We start from the raw sequence: 23,580 nt of genomic DNA, 5'->3' as shown, positions 1-23,580 counted from the left end.
TGTTTGTCAATAAGTCAGTTGAACACCTCTATTTTAAATCATATTCTGGGTTATTTGTTCCACTGATCTATGATTAGCAAGTATTTTCTGTCTTGAACACTTTAGCTACACATTAAGTCTTGATACTGGGTAGAGTGATTCTTTGTTGGGAGCAATGGTACATAATTCTAGGGAAAAATCATTTGAGTAGGCCTAGTTCTCCTGCCTACAGCCCAGCTAGGACATTCCAGACATAACTGCATTTTGGCCTCTGGTGACAACTGAGACCTCAGTGATTCCCCCCCCCCCCCCCATGCTGCAATCTCCAGGACAAGACCACACCTGTGGGAGACGACAGGGAGAAACCAAATATTCATCTGCATAGTTCCTCATTGTTCTTAGATTTCCACTGCCCCCCAGTCTTTTGTTATACCTTGTTTATCCCAATGTGAAGTACTGAACTCTATATTTCACTTGTTACATCTGTTTCCCCATGTACTGAATAAAAGGTGCTGCAAGCTAGGGGGCTTTTGTCTTTGCTGCCCAGAGCAGCACTGATCAGACCCAAAGCTCAGCTTCTTCTCAGTCTCATTTGTCTACCTTTCCTGTAATTCGCCATGTGCTGCCGTGGCTCACAGGAGACTAGGACTTACTGCAGAGGTTCTGGTAACGTCCCCTTCCCCTGTTCTCTACAATTCTTCATTTTTCTTTTTCAAAATTGTGTCAGCCAGGGCAGGGGATGTAGCTCAGTGGCGCCATGCCTGCCTTGCAAGTGCAAGGTCCTGAGTTCGATCCACGGTACAAAAAAAAAATTGTGTTAGCCATTGTAAGGGACTGTATTTTTTTGGAGACAGGGTCTTAGTATGTTCCCAGGCTGGCCCTGAATGCCTGAGCTCAAGCAACCAGCTTCCCTCAGCCTATGTAGCTGGAACTATAGACACACACTGTGGCATTCAGCTGATTGTTACTCTTTGATATAAATTATATTTTTTAAAATTTTTTATTCATTAAGTTTATTGGTACATTTTAGATATGTTATTATCACATTATAGAGTAAGTTTACTGAACACAAAAAATCTTCATTAAACCTACAGAACAATTTGTGGAGAAATGACATATTTACTATAGTAATTTTTTTTTTCTTTTTCTTTTTTTGGTACCGAGGATCAAACTCGGGACCTTGCGCTTTCGAGGCAGGCAGTGGAACCACTGAGCTAAATCCCTGGCTATAGTAAATCTTCTAGTCCATTAAGTCTGCATTTATTTAGGCCTTCTTTGATTTCTTTCAACATTTAGCAAAATGATTAGGAGCAGGTGCTGTGGACTGAACCTAGGTTCTTACACATATGTGCTCTACCACTAAACTACACCTCTAGTCCTCTGCATAATGATTTTGAGGGTGATACATGATCTGACTGGTATCAGTAACTTGACTGTATAGCAGAATATCCTACTGATGGATATACCACATTATCCTTATCCATTTACCAGTTGATAGTTTATTTCAATTTTTTGGTTACTATACATACTGCTTCTATGAATATTCATGTGGAAACTTTTCTGTAGACATCATCTTTTTGATGCTCTTGGGGAGATGATTAGGAGTGAAATGAATGAGTCATATGATTCGTTGATTTTTTTTTCTTGGTACCGGGCATCAAACTTAGGTCCTTGCGCTTTTGAGGCAGGCAGCGGAACCACTGAGCTACATCCCTGGCCCTGATTCATTAAATTTTTAAAAAAGAAAATGCCAAACCGAGGCTGGGATGTAGCTCAGTGGTACAGCCATATTGCACATATACCATGTACAAGGTCCTGGGGTCCATCCTAAGCACACTTTTTAAAATAAAAAAGTAATGCCAAATTAACTAACCTTCAAAGTAGCTATACCATCTCAAGTTCCTACCAGCAATGTATCAGGGAATTTTTTTCTTTTGAGACAGTGTCTCACTATGTAGTTCAGGCTGGCCTTGAACTCACAGCAGTCCTCCTGCCTCAACCTCCAAATTGCTGGGATTACAGGCATGCGCTACCACACCCAGCTTATGGGGTATTCTTATTTCTCAACATCCTTTAACATTTGCTATTGTCTTTTTTATTATAATATAATAACATATTTACTTCATTATAGTTTAATTTTGCATTTTCTCATCAGTACTGAGGTTAAGAATCTTTTCATGCATTTGTACTTCAATCCTGCATCTTCCTTGGTGAAATGTTCAGTCATAACTTTTACTCATTTTTTTAGAGCGGTGTATTTATGCATTTAACAAGGTTGCACACATGCCATAACTCCAATGCAATCAAAAGAGCCCTTAACATTTAGAAAAAGTTCTGAGACATAAGGTCTTGGGAGCTGCTTGTGTATCCCAAGCAATTCCTGAGACAGAGGTAGAGCATGTGTTCGTCTTTCATAGTGATCAAGGAGGGTCGGAAACCCAGACAGACCTAACAGGGAGGATGAGGGGATGCATGGAAAGAAAAATACTATACAGAGATCTTTAATATTTAAAAGGATCACATATTCATTTCAACACCTTTCCCAGGTTTGACCACCCAATAAGTTACACACACACTCGGGTCCTCGCAGGTTACTGTGTAGCTCGTTAGCTCACTAAGTCAGAGGAAAGCGGTCACTTTCCTGAGAACCAGACTCCGAGTTCTCACAGAGGATACCCTGCCCGGCACAGACTGTCGCTATGGCTGCAGCTGAACCCTGCCCCTGGATTAGGAACCTGGTAAAAGCAGCATGATTCTCGAGGTGCTTTCACAGAGTGTCACGTTTCCTGCAGGGGAGCTTTGAGAACGGGGAGGCCAAGGCACTGCAGGCTCAGGGAGAGAAGTGATACTTCCTGTGGCGCTGGGAATCGAAGGCAGGCGGTCAATAGTAACGTAGGTCTGGGAGCACGTTCCCGAAGATCACACAGCAGCCCTGGCTCAAGGGTTTCTGCCCCTGCACGATTAAGATGATGTGCTAGTTGACTCTTTGCTTTTCTGGCCACTGGATGGCTTGGTCGAATTTGCTGTAATCCAGGGGTGTTCCAGTACTTCACTAAGAGTCGGCCTCTGGCCTGGATTATGCTTTAGCAGCCTTGAGATAAAGTCCTGGGCTCCCTGTCACAAAGTCAGGGAATGTGAATTCAACCCTCGATATCCTCCTGGTAGGTCTCCTGGTGAGTGTGTGCCTCAAAAGGAGGCCTCCTGACTAGAAACTCAGAGCAGAGGACTCCGAGGCTCCAGAGATCCACCTTCTCATCGTGCAACCGGCCTTCAATCATCTCGGGGGGCAGGTAGTCCAGGGTACCACACAGAGTGGTTCTCCTGGAGGACGGAGCATGTACTGACCACCCAAAATCTGCAATCTTCAGCTCTCCAGCCGATCCCAGCAGCAGGTTCTCTGGTTTAATGTCTCTATAACTCTCTTGGAATGACAGTAAGACAGGGCATTTGCCAATTCTGTGATATAAGTAGCAGTTCTCTGCTCATCAAACTTGGAAAGTTTCTGAAGCTCTCTATAGACTGTCCCAAGTGGTGCATATTCCAGAATTAGATAAACTCTTGTGGCATCATGGAAATAACCATACAGCCTGAGAATATTGGGATGCCGAAGGTGGGACTGTATTTCTACTCTTCTGAGCTGATGCCCCACTCCTGCTTTCTCCAGCTGAGCTTTAAACAACATTTTCAGCGCCAGGATAAACTTGCTTTGTTTTTCTCTTGCCAAATAAACATTGCCAAACTTTCCTTTACCCAGTGGGCGACCAATGTCAAAATCTTCCAGAGTCCACTGTCTCTTTTTTGACTCGTCATTTTTCGGTTTTGATTCCACTTCCTTCTCAGGATTATCTCCAGGTGCCAGCAGCCAGGGCTGCTCGCACTTCTGGGTGTTACTGGCAGGGAGATGGGGCGAGACCCACTGGTGGCCTGCAGTTGCTTCTGTAGCGGTTTCTGACTACAGATGAGCTTTTGTGCCTTCCAAGGAGCCCGCTAGGAGGAATTTGAAGGACACAGGACCCCGCTGAGCCTGGCCACTGCTTCCCGATGGTGGATTCTGAGAAGGAAGCTGCTGAGTCACCACGACACGTTTCAGGCTGTCACCCAGTGGAATGGTGGCCTTTACAGGCCCTGAAATGCAGTTTTCTTTAGATCTGTCCATGATGCCAACCCGCAGGCTCTCCTGCCTTCAAGCCAAGGCCACCGAGTCTTTGCAGAAGCTCAGCCGTTGCGATTCCAACTTTTACTCATTTTAAAACTGCTGTTTTCTTGAGTTGAAAGTTATTTATATATTCTGGCTACAAATCCTTTACCAGATATATGATTTGTAAATATTCCTCCAGTCTATGTCATGTGTTTTTCAGGGTTTGGGGGGGGTGTTGAGAGAGGGTCTCACTACACAGCTAAGGCTGGCCTTCAACTTGCTATACTGTACAGCCTAGGCTGACCTTGAACTCATAATCTTCCTGCCTCAGTCTCCTTAGTGCTGATTATAGATAGATGTGTGCCATCACACTTGGCTCCTTTTTAGTTTCATACTGGTGGCTTTTAAAATGCAAACAAGCTTTGCATTTTTATCAAATCCAACATATATATTTAGTGAGTCGTGCTTTGTTGTATCTAAGAAATCTTTGCCCAACCCAAAATCATGAAAATTTTCTCTTATAATAGAGAAGAATTTCTATTAGAGTTTTAACATTTTTAACCTTTTTGTCTATGATTCACTTTGAATAATGTTTGTGTACTAAGGTAAGGGTCTAAATTTATCACTCAACATCATTGTCATTCATCCTTATTCTAAATTCAGCAGGCACTATTTTCAGAGGCACATATGTGTATAGCTTCCTGACAATTTCACACTTGTTTCACTATAAAATGTTCTTATAGTAATACTTCTTGCCTTAAAGTCTATTTTGTCTGTTATTAGTACAACCATTACAATTTTCATGGAGTTGTTTGTATGATATATTTACACTATTCTTTTGCTTTCAAACTGTGTTTTTTAATCCAAAGTATATCTCTTTTAGGCAGCATTTCAACCTTTTAAATCCAATTTGAATATTGTATACAATCCATCAATCCATTTTTATGTGATGTACTTGTCAATATGGTTGGATTTAGGTCTCTTTTGTGCTAAACATATTCTCTGGTGTAGAATTTTAATTATCTTGTTGGCTTTTTCTGTTTTAGTTATTTTCATAGTGGTTGCTCTGTGAAGCACTTTATGCATCTTATCACACACTATTTCAAACTCATACTAAATTAATTTTAGTAGTATATAGAAACTTGGGTCCAATACAGTTCTTTTCTTTCCTCTCTACACTGTGCTACTATCATGTATATCTTTACTCTAAAAGTAACACACAATTTTATAATTATTAATTCAACTGTCTTGTAAATCAACTAATAAATGAGGAAATATACATTTTACTACTTTTAATATATATCTATGTAACTACCTTTAAAGGTGGTCATTACTTATTTATTTGGTATCATTTCCTGCCAGTCTTAAGGGTATCACTTAATATTTCTTGTAAGGAAAGTTAGGAGCAATAATTTTTTTGTTTTTGAGACAGGTTCTTGCTGTGTAATTCAGGCAGGCTTTGAGCTCACTATGTAGCCCAGGTTGGCCTTGAACTCATGGTGATCTTCCTGCCTCAGCCTCCCCCATGCTAGGATTACAGGTGTGTGCCATCACGCTTTGGGGGAAGAGATAAATTTTCTTAGTCTTTAGTTACCTGGGGATCTATTTATTTCATCTTATTTTTTATTTCATAGCTTTATTGAAATAAAATTAACATACCACATAATTCATCTATTCACAGTACATAACTCAATGATTTTAGTATACACATGGTGTAACAATCACTACTAATCCTAGAACATTTACATTACTTCAAAAAGAAACACTCCATCCATTTGCAATCTACTGTTTCCTTCTGCTGTGCCCCCTGCAATTGCCAATCTCTTTATCCATCCTGAGCATTTCATATAAATGGAATCACATATGGTTTTTTTGTGACCGGTGTTTTTCACTCAGCCTTGTTAAAGGTTCATCTCCATACTACTGCAGGAATCAGTACTTAACCTCTTTTTATAATTGAATAAGATTATGTTAACATTTTGTTTACCTCTTTTATCAGTTGATGAACATTTGGATTGTTTCCGCTTTTGGGCTATTATGAATTCTATCTGAAAATTTCCGAATGTTTTTGTGTGTACGAATGTCTGTATTTTATATTTCCATCAGCAATGTATAAAGGTTCCAAGTTTTCCACATTCTTGCCAACATGTGTCTGTCCATTTGGCTTTAGCCACTACAAGTGTTAACTAGTTTCTCACTGTCATTTTGATTTGTGTTTCACTAATGACTAACAACGCTGCTCATCTTTTCATGTGCTTGTTGGATATTTGCATATCTTCTCTGGAGAAATATTTATCCAGATGTTTTGAACATGATAACAATTATGTACTATATATCTAAAAAAGCTAGAGGAAACGATTTGGAATATTTCCACCATGAAGACACAACAGAGGCTGGAGAAGATAAATAATGTTTAACCTGATTTAAACATTATACATTGTACACATATTAAAACATCACATGGTACCACATTAATATATATAATTGTTATGTTTGTACATCAATTAAAAAATAAAAAAATTAGAATTTTCTTCCATTGTTTGAGTTGTAAGAATTCTTTGTTCTGAATACTAGACCCTTATTAGATACAACATATGGTATGTATATATTTTCTGCCATTATGTAAACTATGTTTTCACTTTGTGGCATTGGTCCTAGTACACATGCTTTAAATTGTGATCTACTTTAATCCATTTATTTTTCCTTTGTCACTTAGGTTTCTGGTGTACTATTGAAGAAACCAAACCTACAGAATCATTTACTTGTAAGATCAAGTCCTTTGCTTCTTTCTTTTCAATATCTATGACTTTTACTGTTTTTTCAATTACTGAACCAAAAACATCTAAAACCACAGCTTTTGGAAGAACACGTTCTTGCCCATCTTGTACTCCTCAAACTTGACCTTGCCCTCCTGTTGGGCCTTGTGTTTAAGAGCGGGGTCGCTGATGACATTCTTGTTGATGGTAGTTTTTCCCAAAGGGATATTCAGAATTCTTAGAGGGAATGAGGTGACTGACTGTAATTATAAACTTTCTCAGGACTTGATTTTTCACTTGATGGCACTTTTCAGTGACAGTAGTTAATTCTAATCACCAAAGCATGGAATTGGGAAAGTCTGTGGTGCCATCAATGTTCTTCATGATGATGGTTTTGTGTCCAGAGTAGCATTCGGTCAGGACCAGCACCACCTTTCTAAGTTTCATGAACTTGCCTATTTTGAAAGCAACTACTGGGACCTACAGCAGAAAGTCTCCTGTTTCTTGATGTATTATGCCAGATAGAGATTCTACTAAAATGTTGAATTTGAAGGGCGCCTCGCCACTTTCTCATCATTGGGACAAAATACCTGACATCTCCAACTTAAAGGAAGAAAGGTTTATTTTGGCTCACATTTTATAAGTTTTAGTCCTTGCATGGTTGGCAGCATGGTGGAGGAAAGCTGCTTAGGTCATAGCTGCCAGGAACCAGAATGAGAGGAGCTGGGGAAGGCGATAAACCCTTCCAGACCATGCCCCAGTGATCTGCCTCTTCTGACCAGACCTCAGCTCCTGACAGCAAGTCATCTATAAGCCTCACTAATCCAATCACCTATCAGAAGCCTCACCTATCAGTGAACGAGGTTCTTGTGGAAGCATCTAGATATAAACCATAACAGATGGTGACCAAACATTCTTAATAATGTTCCTATTAAGAGGAGAGTTTTATGGAGGTTGTTAGCTGTGGGTTTTTATAAATGGTATTTATTCAAGTGAAAGATGTTCCCTTGCATTCCTTGTTATCTGGGGTTTTTTTGTATCATATTCATCATGAATGGGTGTGGAATTTTGTCAAATGTTTTACTATATCTATTGAAATGACCTTATGATTTGTCCTTTACTTTATTAATATGGTTTTCTACATTTATTGATTTTTTTTTTTTTTTTTGGTACCGGGGATTGAACTCGGGTCCTTGCGCTTGCACAGCAGGCGGCGAAACCACTGAGCTAAATCCCCAGCCCCTATTTATTGATTTTTTTAATGTTAAACTTATCTTACATTTCTTGGATGAAACTCCTTTGGTCATGCTATATTCTTTCTTACATGTTGCCTGACTTAGCTTATGTTTTATTGAGGAGTTTTCCATCTACATTCATTAAGGACTTACTGGCCTATAATTCTCTTGTGATATCTTTGTCTTGTTTTGATTTCAAGGAAATACTTGCCTCACCAAATGAGTTGGAAAGTATTTCTTTCACCTTTATTTCTTGAAAAAAATTGTGAAAGACTGATCTGAATTTTCCTTTAAATGTTTAGTAGAGCCGCCTGTAATCCCAGCACTCAGGAGGCTAAGCCAGGAGGACTGCTGCAAGTTCGAGGCCAGCCTGCATTACACAACAAAACCCTGTCTCAAAAAAAAAAAAGAAAAGAAAAGTTTGGTAGAGTTAATCAACAAAGCCATCTGGGCCCGGCCTCTACTTGGTGGTAAATTTTAATTATTACTTTGAATCCTTGTTATATGTCCACTCACATTCTCTATTTCTTCTTGAGTTAGCTTCAGTAATTATGACTTTCTAGTTTATGAATTTCATCTGTTACTTAATTTGTTGCCATATAGTTTTTTATAGCATTTTCTTAATACTGATTATTTTCCTAAAGTCAGTAGCAATGCTCCCTCTTTCATTCCTGATTTTAGTAATTTGAGTTCTTTTACTTTATTCCCTCGGTCTTATCAGTATCTACTTCCATTATACTAACTTAATTCCAGAAACTTTACTCCTATGTAGCTCCATCCTTTCCCATTTTTATGGTATTGTTATATATATTGCATCTACACAAACCCAACTATACATTGTTGGGTTTTTTTTTCAGTACCGGGGATCAAACTCGGGACCTTGAGCTCGCATGGCAGGCACTGGAACCACTGAGCTAAATCCCCGGTCCTACACTGTTAATAATTACTACCTTATATAACCTTATATCTTTTAAGGAAGTTAAGAGAAGGATAGCAAGTATATATTTATAGCTTTTGTAGTAGTATTCTAATTATTTCTGATTCTATTCATTTCTTCTTGTAGATTTATCATCTGGTATCATTTTTCTACTCTAAAATACCTTTTTCCCATCCACCTTTTTGCTGATACTCTCAAATATATTACATTCTTAAATGGTATGGACTCAATAATACAACTATATACATACTGCTTTACATAACTTCTTTGAAAATAAGGAAAATAAGAGCTGAGCATGAGAGCACACATCTGAAATCCCAGCACTCAGGAGGCTGAGGCAGGAGGACTGCTGTGACTTGAAGGCCAGCCTGGAATACACGGTGACTTTAAGGCCAGCCTGAAGTACATAGTGAGATTCTAAAAGTAATTAAATAAGAAAAGAATGCAATTATACTTCTAAATTCCCTACATAATTCTCTTTACTGACATTCTTTGTGCATTTGCTTTTCATCATTTTGATTCTGATATGCCTAGTGTGGATTTCTTTGTGTTTATCCTACTTAAAGAGTTCATTAAGCTTTTTGACTAAATCTTTTCATCAAATTTGGGAAATTTTTGGCCTTTTGGGGGGTTTTTTGGGGTACTGGAGATCAAACTCAGGACCTTGCACTTGAAAGGCAGGTACATGCCACTGAGCTAAGTCCCTGGCACAGTTTTTGGCCATTTAAAAAAAATTTTTAGTGGCACTGGGAGTTGAACTCAGGGCCTTCTCATTGAGCTACATCCCCAGCCCTTTTTATTTTGAGACAGGGTCTCACTAAGTCACTAAATTGCCCATACTGGTCTCTTATCTTGCAATTCTCTTACCTTAGCCTCCCAGAGTGCTGGGATTACAGGCAAGTGCCACCACACCCAGCTTCAAACATTTAAAAAAAATATTCATTTTTCTGCTCCCTTTTCTCTCTCCTTCTGGTACTACCACTATATGTATGTCTGTATGCTTAATGTTGTTACTGATTCCTCTGAAGCTTTTTTTTTCTGGGGATTATATCAAGGCCTTCATACTGAGCTACCTCTCTAACCCTTTTTAAATTTTTTTGTTTTTGAGACAAGGTCTTGGGTTTAAATTTGTGATCCTTCTGCCTTACCTTTCCAGAGTACTGGGATTACAGTACAGGTTGTACCAGTACTCTGGGCTCTATTCATTTTTGTTCATCTTTTATCTCCCTGTTCTTCAGATCATATCGTCTCTATTTATCTATCTTGAAGTTTACTGCTTCTTTCTTCTGCCAGTTCAACTCTAGTGATAATCTTTCTACTCAATTTCAGTTACTATACTTTTCATCTCCAGAATACCCACTTGGTTCATTTTAACAGTATCTCTAGTGACATTCTCTATTTGATGATGTAGTCATCATTCCTCCATTTAATATTTTATGCATGACTTCATTTAGTTCTGATTATATTTACACTATTTTGAAGTCTTTGTCTTCTAAGTCTACAACCCTTCAAAAGTGTGATTTATTTACTATGTATATGTCACACATTCATGTTTCTTATCATGTCCAAGAAGATTTTGGTGCAAACTGGATATTTTAGGTGATACACTATACAACTCTCCAGGTTGGAGATGGTCAGTGTTGTTGCTTGATCTTGTTTAGTTATTATTCAGTGACTTGGCTATGCTTATTCAGTGAAGCACATTTCCCATGCAGAGTACAGCCTCTATGCTCCTGCTAGAAGTTTTCTCTTTGGTTTTTGTCCTTTAGCCTAGCTATCTACATGTCACCCTTGAGTCAATATAAGGTTATGCTTAAGTCCTCTCAGCTAGTTATATTTTTTCCCTTTACCATTAAATATGTCAAGGGTAAGGCTTCTATTATTGTTCAGAGAGTTTATGCTCTTGCTCCACATTCAGCAAAGACCTAGGTAGGTTGGAGGTTCCTTCTCAGATTCCTCTCTTAAGGCATCACCTTGGACATTCGGTCTTTCCTTGTGAAAGAATACATTTGATTTTCATGTTAAGTCTTGCTTCCTAGAAGTTGCCTGTGAGTCAGAGTAGGTTGTTTTTAGGCAGTGTTTGGTCACAGGTGGTTTTGGTTCCTTGTGCTAGAAAGGAACCTGCTCTGTGTGGGTTGGTCTGAGTGTAGCTGAAGTTTGGCCTATGTCCTGTCCTGATCTAATGTACACACATACCTTTCCCAAATCTACATTGACTGTGATTCCAGGCAGCTCTTCCTGGCTGTTTCTTTCTCTGGTTCTTGCTGTAACACTTCTGGATGCTCTGCCATTTTGCTTATTTCATGCAGCAGCTAGCCTCCTCTTAATCAATCACCATCAAGATTTCTGCTTTTTCACATGTTTTCTTAGGCATGGAGCTGCCTGAGCTCTGTTTCAAATAAAATCACTTGTTTTGTCCTTATGGCTTGCTTTCTCTCTGCCCTCCACGAAGAACTCCCAATTGTTTTACTAGAGGCTAGGGAAGCTTTTTCCCAGAGCGACCTGTTTTGTAACTGGTCACTTAGGATGAAGGGGAACAGTGGAATTGGCTGCCCCTCATCTCTTTGGCTTACCCATCCCAGTGTGGAAACTCCTCCCTACATATGAGCTGAGGTGGGGACATTTGGATTCTCAAAAATTCTCAGCCAGCTGCTTTTGTATTAGAGACCTAAGATTGGGGGTTGGGTGGGGTAATTCTCTTATCAAACATACCTGGACACAGGGCTGAGGTTGATGAGCAACAGCAGCCTTCCTCTCCCAAGGTGAAATAATAGCTCCAGCTGGAGGTGGTGGCACATGCCTGTAATCCCAGCACTTGGGAAGTTGAGGCAGGAGGACTGCTGAGTTCGAGGCCAGCCTGGGCTACATAGTGAGTTCAAGGCCAGCCTGAATTACATAGCAAGACTCTGTCTCAAAATAAACAAACAAACACACACACACAAAACCAAAACAAAAACTCAAGAATGGGAGCTGAGAGGAGAGGGAATCCCTGTGTTGTCTCTTCATACCTGAAACAGACCTACTATAATAGAGATGAGAGTAAGAGAACAGACCTTGACCTAAATGCTACAGACTCTTGCTGTTTTTATCCAGATTTACTGATTTTCTTTCTTTCGATTTTTTTTTTAAGACAGAGTCTTGCTATGTAGTGGAGGCTGGCCTTGAACTCTCTATATAGCCCTGGCTGGCCTCGAACTTGCAATCCTCCTGCCTCAGCTTCCCCAGTGCTGGGATTACAGGCATGCCACCACATCCAGCCTTTTTCTTTCTTTTGAAATCTGCATGTCTATTTTATTTCCATAAGAAATATGTATCGACTAAATATAATGTGTATATACTAAATACAATGAGATAGTCCCTGGATGCTCCGTTTTACTCCAATACTGCTATGTACTCCAATACTGTCTATATAAAATTTTGGTCCACTTTCTTCTCCTTTACCTCTACCACTCAAATTTTAAAATTTTAATTTTACTCAAGTAAAAGAATTACATACCTAACAGGAGAATATTTCTCATCATTAATAGAATGTAAATGAATTAGGTATGCTCTTTATTATTTCTCAGGAGTAATAACTCACCTTTCCTACATGTTATTTTCCTTTACTTTTATTCCCATTACATTATTTATGAATGTCTCTTCTCACACATTCTGCAACATGCCTGTAATTCACAGTATCATCACTAACTAGATTCATTATCTCATTTTCATTTCATGTTTACTCTCCCTACCACATATTTCAATAACTTCAGATATTTTAGTCAAATTTATACTTCCCAACAGCAATTATAAAAATAAGATGTTAATTTAGAAACATAATGAAAATTCCAGTCTAAACAACACTGGGCCCATTTATTATCATGCTGTTGTGAAAAGTTCTTGGACAGCTACTGCTTCAATCTCAACACAGCCTTCTTTGGGCAAAGAAGGAACCTGGTAAGCAGCTTTTGTAGGAATACTTCTGATACACTCTAGATTACAATGACAGGATCAAAGTCATGTCACCAGAAAAGTTTTTTTTTTTTTTTTTTTTCTTTCTGTTTATCTCCTTAGTGAAGCCATAACCTATAATTTTCAGAATTTCACCTATTTTTAAGAGCTTGCTTAGCTTCCTTTGCTATTCCTCTTGGCATAAGTTATGCACCCGAAGGGACCATGCCTAGCTGTCCTGAAATGTAAATGGCCCTGCAAACTAACACAGCCTAACTGTAGGGACCAATGGGGCTTTCGTGGTAGCTACCACATTTCTGGTTGAGGATAACTGAGCTAATTCTTTTGCTTTGTGGCCTCTCTGGAAGAAGAAACCCCTACACCAGCTCTGCTCCCTTCTCTTGGTAGATTTTCCTGAATGAATGGTTCTCCATTTACAGTATGTCCCTAGGACAAAAAACCTTAAATGACTACAGTTTTTATTTATCTATTTGTGGGGCTGGGAATAGAACTCAGGGTCCTGTACATGCTAGTCAAGTGTTCCACCACTAAGCAATATCCCAGCCTTGATTTCCACAATTTTCACCAGTTAAATTAAAATGCTGCTGGTGAGAAGGTTTGTTCATGTCTTTACTCTGTCTTTATGGAAGTCCCATCCCTTGCCTTTTCTTTTCTTGTATGGTAAACACAACATAAAATTTACTACTTTAGCTACTTTTAAGTATAAAGTTTAGTGGCATTAAGTATATCTCCACTGTGGTACAATTATCAACAGAATATTTTTTCTTCTTAATCTGAAACTCATTAAACAGCAAGTCTTCTTCCCCTAACCCTGGCAACCACCATTCTATTTTCTGTCTCTGTGAATTTGACTACAGTAAGTATTTCACTGATGTAGAATCATACAATATTTGTGGTTTGGTGAGTGATTTATTTCACTTAGCATAATGTCTTCAAGGTTTGACCATTTTGAGGCATGTATCAGAATTTCTATCCTTTTGTTTATCCACTCATAATTCAATGGGTTTCTTCCATCTTTTTACTATTATTACTAATCTTTCTTTGTATGGAATAAGTTGTTTTTTGCTTCTTGCTTTCAAGACTGTCTTGTAGTATTATCTATGGTATATATGACTGACCTTTGAGTTTATTATTTCAAATATTCTTTTCCAAATGTCCTTTTCTCTCCTGAACTCTTACTATGTATATGTTGGTATGCTCAAGGTTTCCTACAGGTCTTGCAGGCTCTGTCCATTTTTTTCATTATTTTTCCATTCTATTTTTCAGACTTGATAATCTCTTTTGATCTACCACTAATTTTTTCTTCTCTCAAGTCAGATCTGCTGTTGAGGCCCTCAAGTTAATTTTTCATCTTACGTATTACATTTTCCAACTCCAAAATACCTATTTGGTTTCTTTTTATGATTTATATTCTTTCTTACCATTCTCTAGTTGATAAATCATTGTCATAGTTCTCGTTCTCTCTCTCCCTGACCTCACCCCCTTCTTTTTTGGTTCTGAGGATTGAACACAGGACCTCATACATGCTAAGAATATGCTCTACCAGGGCCAGGGACTTAGCTCAGTGGTTTGGCTGCCTGACTCGCAGGTGCAGGGTCCTGAGTTCGATCTCCGGCACCAAAAAAAAAAAAAAAAAAAGAATATGCTCTACCACTGAGCTACACCCAGAGTGTCTTTAATTCTCTAAATATAGTTCCCTTCATTTCTTTAAATATATTTATGGTAGCTGGTTAAAAGTCTGTACTTATTGTGTCTAACATCTATAACCCTCTCAGAGACAGTTTGTATTAACTGATTTGTTTTCCTGTCTACTAGTCTCATATTAATGTTTCTTTGCTAGTCTTGTGGCAAATTAGGCAGTTTTGAAAATACACTGTAGCAACCCTAGACTTCTGATGTCCTTCCCCAATACCGTTGTTAGTTATTTTGAAAACATCTGTCTTCCCTGCAAGGAGTCACCCAGGATGTTCCTGATGAAATTTTTGTTAGATTTTAATTCTTCTCTTAATTTTTACACCTAGCTTCCTTGGATTGAGGTATCTTAATAGCAGGCCAATGATTAGTAAAAGTTGGACACAAACCCCTTGGACAATAAGGCTTCCATCATTTGCCAGCAGCTTACTAAAGTTCATCCTGGCTAGGGCCGGGGATTTAGCTCAGTGGTTCAGGTGCCTGCCTAGCAAGCACAAGGTTCCGAGTTTGATCCCCGGTATCAAAAAAAAACAAAAAAAGTTCATCTTGGCTTTTATTTTCACCTTGTGCAAAGCCTCATGTTCAGTCACGTATGAACTGTGTAGCTGTAACCTTCTGTGTTTGCTCCTGAACATGAACGCCATCTTCCAGATCCTCGGGAATGTGTGTGAGCTTGCCAAAGCCCCCTATGGCTATATTATTGCCCCGATCTCCCAGTTAAATTTCCCAATTTGTTTTGGAGCCACAGGCAATTGTGGTATACTTTAGGGTTTGCAGTTGAAATTGCTACTGTTCTATGACAATGCCTTTGGCTTAAGGCTTCTTTATTTTCATTTTAAAAATTTATTTCTCATCTCAAGATAAGTTAAATCATTGCTTAGTTTTTATTCTCCCTTTAGTCTTTTTAAAAATACTTATATTGGGCTGGGCTCAGTGGTTTCGCCACCTGCTGCGCAAGCATAAGGACCTGAGTTCGATCCCCGGTACCAACCCCCCCCCCCAAAACCAAAAAACTTATATTCAATCTATCTGGAATTTATGAGAGGCATGGGTTGAAGTGGATTATTTTCTCTGCAAATACAAATCCCATAGTCTAAACAACACTTAAAAATTCATTTTTCCCTTACTGATTTACACTGCTTTATTTGGTATATATTTTAAGTTCTAAAATATCTAGTTTTAATATCTGTTCTAAAATTATATGATACTGGCACATTATTTTAGTATGAGTTTATAATACATATTGGTATCTGAGCCAAGATACTTCCTATTGCTCCTTTTGAAAATTTCTAAGCTATTTTCACTCATTTGCTTTTCTTGATGAAATTTAGAATTTACTTAAGTGAATAAAAACTTGTTTGCATATTTTTATTTTTTGTTTATCAGGATGGCCAATGGTTAACCCAAATGCCCTATAATGGAAGTTAATCCATTGCTTCTTTATAGAGTTGTTTCTCAGGAGAAACTCAATTTTATTAGTAAATCAAAAGAAGACACCTTGCATAGTTTCATGTTCTATTTCTGGAAAACTGTTGAGATTTTAATAAACACTTGCTAGAAATGATAGGGCCTTGGTGAATACCTTTCTACATTCAACAGAGCTGTGCTCCACATATAGTATTTCCCCCCTTAGTGATTGCTAGTGAAATGCAAAGGTTCTGTTTTCTTCAAACAATATCAGTCCTTCCTAGGCTGAGTATGGCGGCACACACCTGCAATTCTAGCACTCTGGAAAGCTGACACAAGAGGATCTCAAGTTTGAGCCTACCCTGGGCAACTTAGCAACTTGGAGAGACCTTGTCTTAAAATAAAAAATGAAAAAGGTTGGAGGTATAGCTTAGTGTGAAGATTCAATTCTCAGTACCACAAATAATACTATAATAATGATGATAATAATAATCCTTCCTAGAACATTATTTTTCTTGGCTTCACCAACATACATTTACTCACAACTTTCCCAATGTTGCTTATCTTTGCTGAGATGCATCTTTTACCTACAGTTTTAGAAGTAATACTAAGCTATTACTGTAATAAGCTATAGTGTCATGTTGCTACATAGTGTTTATTTAATATTGCTGGGCAATTAAGTATTTAAGATATGTTTATCATCACTTAAATTTTAAATGTCAAACTAAATTTTATGCTAATCATTAAAATTACAACTTTCTATCATTTTGTTTTTTAAAAAATATAGTAATTGGGAGTTGGAGAGAGTTAAGTTTAAACTCTCTCACTACCACTTTCTAGCTATGTTATCTTTGTGAGTCATTGCTCTTGAAGTCTGTTTATTCATCTATGAATTGAGCTAAATACCTACTTTTGCACCACTATTATGAGGATTAGAAATATCACGTACAAAACCCGAAAATTAAAACAAAACAAAAAGCTGGGGATAGTAGCACACATCTGTAATCTCAGCCCTTGGGAGGCTGAGGCAGAAGGATTGCTGAGGCCAGTCTGGACTACATAGTGAATTCAAGGCCAGTCTGAACTACATCATGAGATGCTGTCACAAAAAAACCCAAACACCATAAAAGGAAACATCATACACAAAGGGCTGACTTAGCACACTGCTAAATATGAATAGGTGATACTATAGTACAGTATCTGTTCTGGATAATTTGATAAACACTAGGTTACTGATTTATGTAGGGCAACCCCCCGCTCCCCAGCAATGACTCCAGATACTATCCTTTCTTTTTTTGGGTCTTTTCAAAAAAGTAATCTTTATCGTTTTTCTTGCTTTTAGGCAGTAGGCTATCATTTATCACTGCTGCCACTGAGGCTGATTCTAAGAGTAGCTTCTACTTCCTATCTTACCTACTTTACAATTTGCTGCTTCTGATCTTTCATACACTAGAAATCAAATGACCAAATTGTCAGTGTCTAAGAATAAAAAAGGTTGAGCAGTAGGCTAGGTGATTCTCTTTAAGGGAAGTATTCAGACCCTATCAGACTATAACAATACAATCTGATAGCTGATCTTAGATGATTTAGGTTAGTGATGGCAAACCTTTTAGAGACAAGTGCCCAAACTGCAACCCAAAACCCACTTATTTATTTCAAAGTGACAAAACTACAATTAAACCTGAATACTGAGGTTTTAGTTTAGAAAAAATAACTCATACATTAACATCTTTTGTCTTAAAAGAAAAACAAGTAACATGCATGCCATAGGTTCACTACCACTGATTATTTTCATGGTCCTAGACACATTTCATATAACCAAGATAACCAAATCAATGGAAAAAGAGAGCTATTACTATACAGTTTAAAAAGAAAACTTGCAATTTAGAGTTAATAATGTGACAATGGAAGACTGTATCTTAAGAACACATTAGGAATTAGAAGAAAAAAATATTTATCCATTATTCTTATTGGAAAAACTTTGTAGGGTTACCAGTTTAATTGTCAAGGTGGTTAGAAAATTAACATGTTTTGAGCACCTATTATGTGGTAGGACCCCTGGACACATTATCTCAATGCTTAAACTGCTCTGAGAAGTAGGAATCATAATATCCATTTATAGTGATGTTTAGAAAGGCTAAAGTAACTTATTAAAGCTGAAAAGTTCCAGAAACAGAATTTAAACAAGATGTGACTGAAAAATATGTTGAATGTTTAATGAAAAAAATTTTTTTAAATTTTACAGTAAACAACTCATTGCCATTAATTCTCCTCAAAATACTCCTCACTTGAAACATACTTATCCCATCATTCTTTGCCTTTTTTTTTTTAGTCAGGGTTTTGCTGTGTAGTTCAGGCCAGCCTTGAGCTCATGGTGATCCTCCTGCCTCAGCCTCCTGCATGCTGGAATTACAGGAGTGTGCCACCATGCCTGGCATTCTTTGCACTTTCTGAGGCAGTCCTGGAAGTATTCTTTTGTGAGTGTCTTTGGTTGCACTGTCATGGCTATCTCAATCCAAAACATTTTCCTTTCACAGACATTTTGATTTTTGGGGAAGAGCCAGAAGCTGCATGGTGACAGATCCAGTGACTAAGAAGGATAAGGACACACCACTATAACGTTTTTACAAACCTGCCTTTCTGCTGGATGGTGCTTAGCAACAGCATTCACCAATTTTGATCACATCTCATGAAAGAGGAATTCCAGAACTGTCTAGAAAAGGGCCAGGGATTTAGCTTACTGGCACTGCGCTGTGCCTGCCTCACAAGCACAAGGTCCTGAGTTCAATACCCAGTACCAAAATCAAAAAACAAAACAGAACTGTTTCAGAAAGCGACAAGAATGATGAGATAAAAGAGTGTTTGAAGCAAGGAGAAGTATTTTCCGGGGGATTAATGACAATGTATCTTTTAATATAATAATTTTTAATATAAACATTCACCATATATTTTGATCATACTCCATAAGTTTTGAACCTATTTCAAAGCTCAATGTTCTTTAACTCTACGGTCACTTGTAGTACCTGACCTCCCTTTTGCACAAAAACTTACTTTCTCAACATCAGCAATAAACAATAAGAAAGCGAATAGAATACCATTCATAATCATAGCTATATATATGAAGTACTTAGGAATTATTTAAATTATTTGCTTCTCTATATGGCTACCAAGATGATAATACCTGGCGCCTATCGAAGGCCTTTAGATAGACCCTCTCTGTAGAGTAACTCTAACTAACTGCTGATCACATCTATGACCCTCTTCAGCTGGAAGTAGCCAGAACAGTCTTTGCCCTTTGCCCCCTCACAGCTGTTAGGGGTACTTCTTCAGAGGGGGAAATACTGCAGATAGTTAAGTTAATCAGATATCTTATAGGCAGTTAGACAGGGCCAGCTCACGAGGAGCCAACATGGAGGACAGTAAAAGAAGCCTACATGGAGGACAGGGAAGACACATTCACTGAAGGCCAAAATTGTAAAAGAAGAGAAACTACCACACCCATGTAGGATGAATAGCAGTGATTGATATTCTAAATAGGTATCAATCCCCCTGGGTGGGGGGCCAAGGGCTTAACCCAGCCTTTCCAGGAAATATTCTTGACTCCCACCCTTACTGAAAACCCTTGTATGCTTGCTCTGTGACTTGCTCCCCCATTTGACCCACATTTAATCAATTTTCCCTGGGTGACTGTATTTGTAATCTTATTGGTTGGTCATGGTTTTGTCCCATCTCATGCTTACCTTGTAAATTTCCATTGGGTCTTATAGTTTTGTGCCACTTTGTAACCGCCTCACCACATGGCTTTGCTGTAAAAAACATCTTTGAAAAGTGGGGTGGGCAGGCAACCCACTTTCCGGTCCCCCTTCTGTCTCTCTTAGGCAGAAGCTTTCTTTATCCCAATAAATTTTTCCTACCCTTAAAAAAATAAATAAATTGTATGCTTCTATGAAAAAAAGGAATTCTACTAATACATAAAGGAAAAGACCTGAATAAATGCAAGAGGTAAACTATGATGTTCAGATGGGAATATGAACCATCATAAAGATGTCAACATTCCCCAAATTAATCTATAAATTCAATGCAATGTCAAAAAAGCCAACAATATTTTGGTGAAACTGAATTGATTCTAAATTACAAATAAAGGTCCATGAGTTGCGAGAATATCTAGAGCAATTCTGAAACAAGAAGGATGTAGATTTGCCCTCCCTACCTGATATTAAGGCAAATTATAAACACTTAATTAAAACAATGAGACATTGATTAGGGATCAAATAGCAAATGGAACAAAATAGAATACTGGAATAGATTCATGTATATATAGGAATTTGGTACACAGGAAGATGATAATACAAATCAGTGGAGAAAGAAGGTATCATTCAACTAACAAGTAGAAGTGGGAAACTGACTTAGAGAAAATACAATGTGATCCTTTTTCTCAGCATGCACAAAATAAATATCCATACATTACTTCCTGACACGGAAGACATTATAAAATTATAAGAAAATGTAGAAAATATCTTTATGACTCAGGGATGGGGAGAATTAAATAAGACCCCAAAGTACATATCATAAAGATAAACTGATCAGTTTGACAAAACAAAAATAAACCCCATACTGAAAAAAACAAAAAAGATATTTCTAGCTGGGCCCAGTGGCCCTTGGCTATAGTCCCAGTTACTCAGGAGCTGAAGCAGGGGGATTGCTTGCCTGCACAACTTAATGAGACTCTTTCTCCAAATAAAATTAAGCTTGAATGCTAGTTTCTTTTCAAGAAATGCCAAGTCTGACATGAGTAAGCCTGTGTTCCAGCATGGCTACCCTGGCCTGGGCCATGCAGCCTCACCATGCTAGGCTCAGATGCTCCCCTGGGCCATCCAGGCAGAGAGCACCCACACAACTTCTAGGCATTTTGAGTCTATGGTCTTGACGATCAAAGGATCCTCTAGTGTGGTACAGCTTTGTGCAGGAAAAGCTGATGTAATCCCATCAGATGGGTGGACTGGCTGAGGATGGAGGATCCAGCACCTATCAAATTTTTTAGACAGCTCAGTTCTTAGAGGAAGGCTCATCTAAATAAAGGCCAGCTAGTGACATTGCAGGGATTTGGTCTTTCTCTGGCTGCCCATGTGACCAAAGGCTGATTTGGTCACAAAGATTTTTCTTTCCTGGGGCCCACATTACTACATCTCCTGGTTCCTGTGCCTTGACAGCAAGTGAAACACAAAATGAAGACTGTCTGAGATAACACCTGCTGCAGGGACTTGGGGACCTCCAAGGGGCCTTTACACATCAGTGTGCAAGACTCCCTGGTCTCCAATTGAAATAGCAAGCTGGAGCCTTTATCCTGGGACCAGCCATCTACCACAGAGCATTGGGCCAGAAAGTTCCTGGAGTTCCAGCAGGGAGTCCTATGGTAACTGTATGTGTGTCTAACCACACAGTCAGAGCTTAGAGAAGTTCAAGGTGAAGGAAGGTGAGAAGGTCATCCAGTGACACCAGAAGCCTTAGGCTGGGCAGCCTCTAACGTCTCTCATCAAGACAGGGAAGGGGGCTGCCCAGCAGGGAGTTTTTCCCCAGCTGGCAGCACCACTGCAGCAGACACTGGGCTCTGGCACACCTTAGCTTGAATCTCTCACTCTTGGGCCTCTGCCTCTTCTACAACCAGCCCCGATAGGTGGCTCTGGCTGAGATGGAGATGTGAGTCTGCGTGGACAATGATGGGCATTTGCGTGAATGGAAGTGGCCTGGCGAACCCCCACTATGCCAGGTGGGATCGGCGCGACAGCGTGGAAAGCAACTGTCAGACCTGGGGCAGCAAGGAGGGCGAGAAGGGGCAGTCCTACCAGCTGACGCCCTTTGAGAAGCTGACACAGGACATGTCCCAGGATGAGAAGGTGGTGAGAGGGATCACACTGGGAAAATGGATCGGGTTCTACCGAATTTGAGGGGAAATTGGAAGTGGAAACTTTTCCTAAGTCAAGCTCTGGATTCACTCCCTAACCAAAGAAAAAATTGCCATTAAGATCATGGACAAAACCAAGTTAGACAAGAAAACCCAAAGGCTACTATCCTGCGAAATCTCCAGCATGGAAAAACTGCACCATCCCAACATTATCCACCTTTACGAAGTTGTAGAGACCCTATCCAAGCTCCACTTGGTGATGGAGTATGCAGGGGGTGGGGAGCTCTTCGGGAAAATTAACACTGAAGGGAAGCTCTCCGAACCAGAAAGTAAACTCATCTCCCAGACTGTGTGGCTGTGAAGCACATGGTGAGCAGGGCATGAAAACCAAATCATTCACAGGGATCTGAAAGCAGAAAATGTAATTCTATACCAGTAGTACTTGTGTGAAGGTGGGTGATTTTGGATTCAGCACAGTGAGTAAGAAAGATGAAATGCTGAACACCTTCGGTGGGTCTCCTCCCTATGCTGCACCTGAGCTTTTCTGAGATGAGCACTGTGTTGGTGTTTATGTGGACATCTGGGCCTTGGGGTGCTTTTGTACTTCAAGGCGACTGGCACGATGCCATTTCGGGCAGAGACTGTGGCCAAACTAAAGAGCATCCTTGAGGGCACCTACAGTGTGCCCACACATGTGTAAGAGCCCTGCCACCGGCTCATCCGAGGAGTTCTCCAGCCCATACCCACTGAGAGGTATGGGATCAGCTACATCATGAACAATGAATGGATGCAAGGGGTGCCATATCCCACCCCCTTGGAACCTTTCCAGTTGGATCCCAAACACTTGTCAGAAACGAGCACCCTCAAAGAAGAAAATGAGGTGAAAAGCACTTTAGAACATTTAGGTATTACAGAATAGCATATTAGAAATAACCAAGGGAGAGATGCTCGAAGCTCAATTACAGAGGTCCATAGAATCATTTTACATAGAGTGTAAAGGAAAATGGCTTTGGAAAGTGTCCCAATAATAATATTACCAGACCCTAAAGAAAGAGACTTAAAGAAAGGGTCCTGAGTCCACAAAGACATAAGACACTCATCTAAATTTTGTTCAATTTTATAAATTATGTCAGACTACCAGTAGTTAACCAAGATCATTGTTGCTGCTTTTAAATTTTTCATGGACAATTTGAGTGGAGTCATTTTTGTGATTTTAAATAAATTTAAATTTGAGATATGCATTTTTCTCCATAAAGAAAAAAAACATTAAAAGGGCTGGGGATGTAGCTCACTGGTACACAGCTTGTGTCATATATGTAAGGCTCTGGGCTCAATCCCTAGTACTGCAAAAAACAAAAACAAACAAACCCAAATAACAACCCAAAACTATAGAACTGTGCATGAATATAATTTGTCTAAATAAATATATGAAGATGGCTTAAAAAGACACATGTCAAATATCTAAGAGTGGATGACTAGATGTGGAAAGGAGAGAAGGAAACTGGATTGAGGACTAAATAGGACAAAAACAAATGAAGGGTCATGCATGGACTGATGACAAAGGATCATAAACTGAGGCGATA

The 23,580-nt window shown here is 39.0% G+C and overlaps 1 protein-coding gene and 3 pseudogenes across 5 annotated transcripts in view; 1 reads left to right on the top strand and 3 right to left on the bottom strand.

The window, feature by feature from the left end:
- The window catches only part of Fam120c (family with sequence similarity 120 member C), a 183,886-nt gene that overhangs the window by 78,492 nt on the left and 81,814 nt on the right, over positions 1-23,580 (bottom strand). The window lies entirely within an intron of this gene.
- LOC147824404 (aurora kinase A pseudogene) lies at positions 319-22,222 on the bottom strand (annotated as a pseudogene). Its single transcript, XR_015442378.1, has one exon. The product of XR_015442378.1 is annotated as an aurora kinase A pseudogene (transcript).
- Positions 6,960-7,320, bottom strand: LOC147824405 (large ribosomal subunit protein eL27 pseudogene; annotated as a pseudogene).
- LOC101717209 (serine/threonine-protein kinase NIM1 pseudogene) lies at positions 21,810-23,213 on the top strand (annotated as a pseudogene).

Source organism: Heterocephalus glaber, unplaced genomic scaffold (assembly GCF_053883595.1).
Source record: "Heterocephalus glaber isolate CG9 unplaced genomic scaffold, H.glaber_assembly_v1.0 deba00001545, whole genome shotgun sequence".
Lineage (NCBI taxonomy): Eukaryota > Metazoa > Chordata > Mammalia > Rodentia > Bathyergidae > Heterocephalus > Heterocephalus glaber.
The sequence above is the reverse complement of the archived record's forward strand: the minus strand, read 5'-3'. Positions and strand labels throughout refer to the sequence as shown.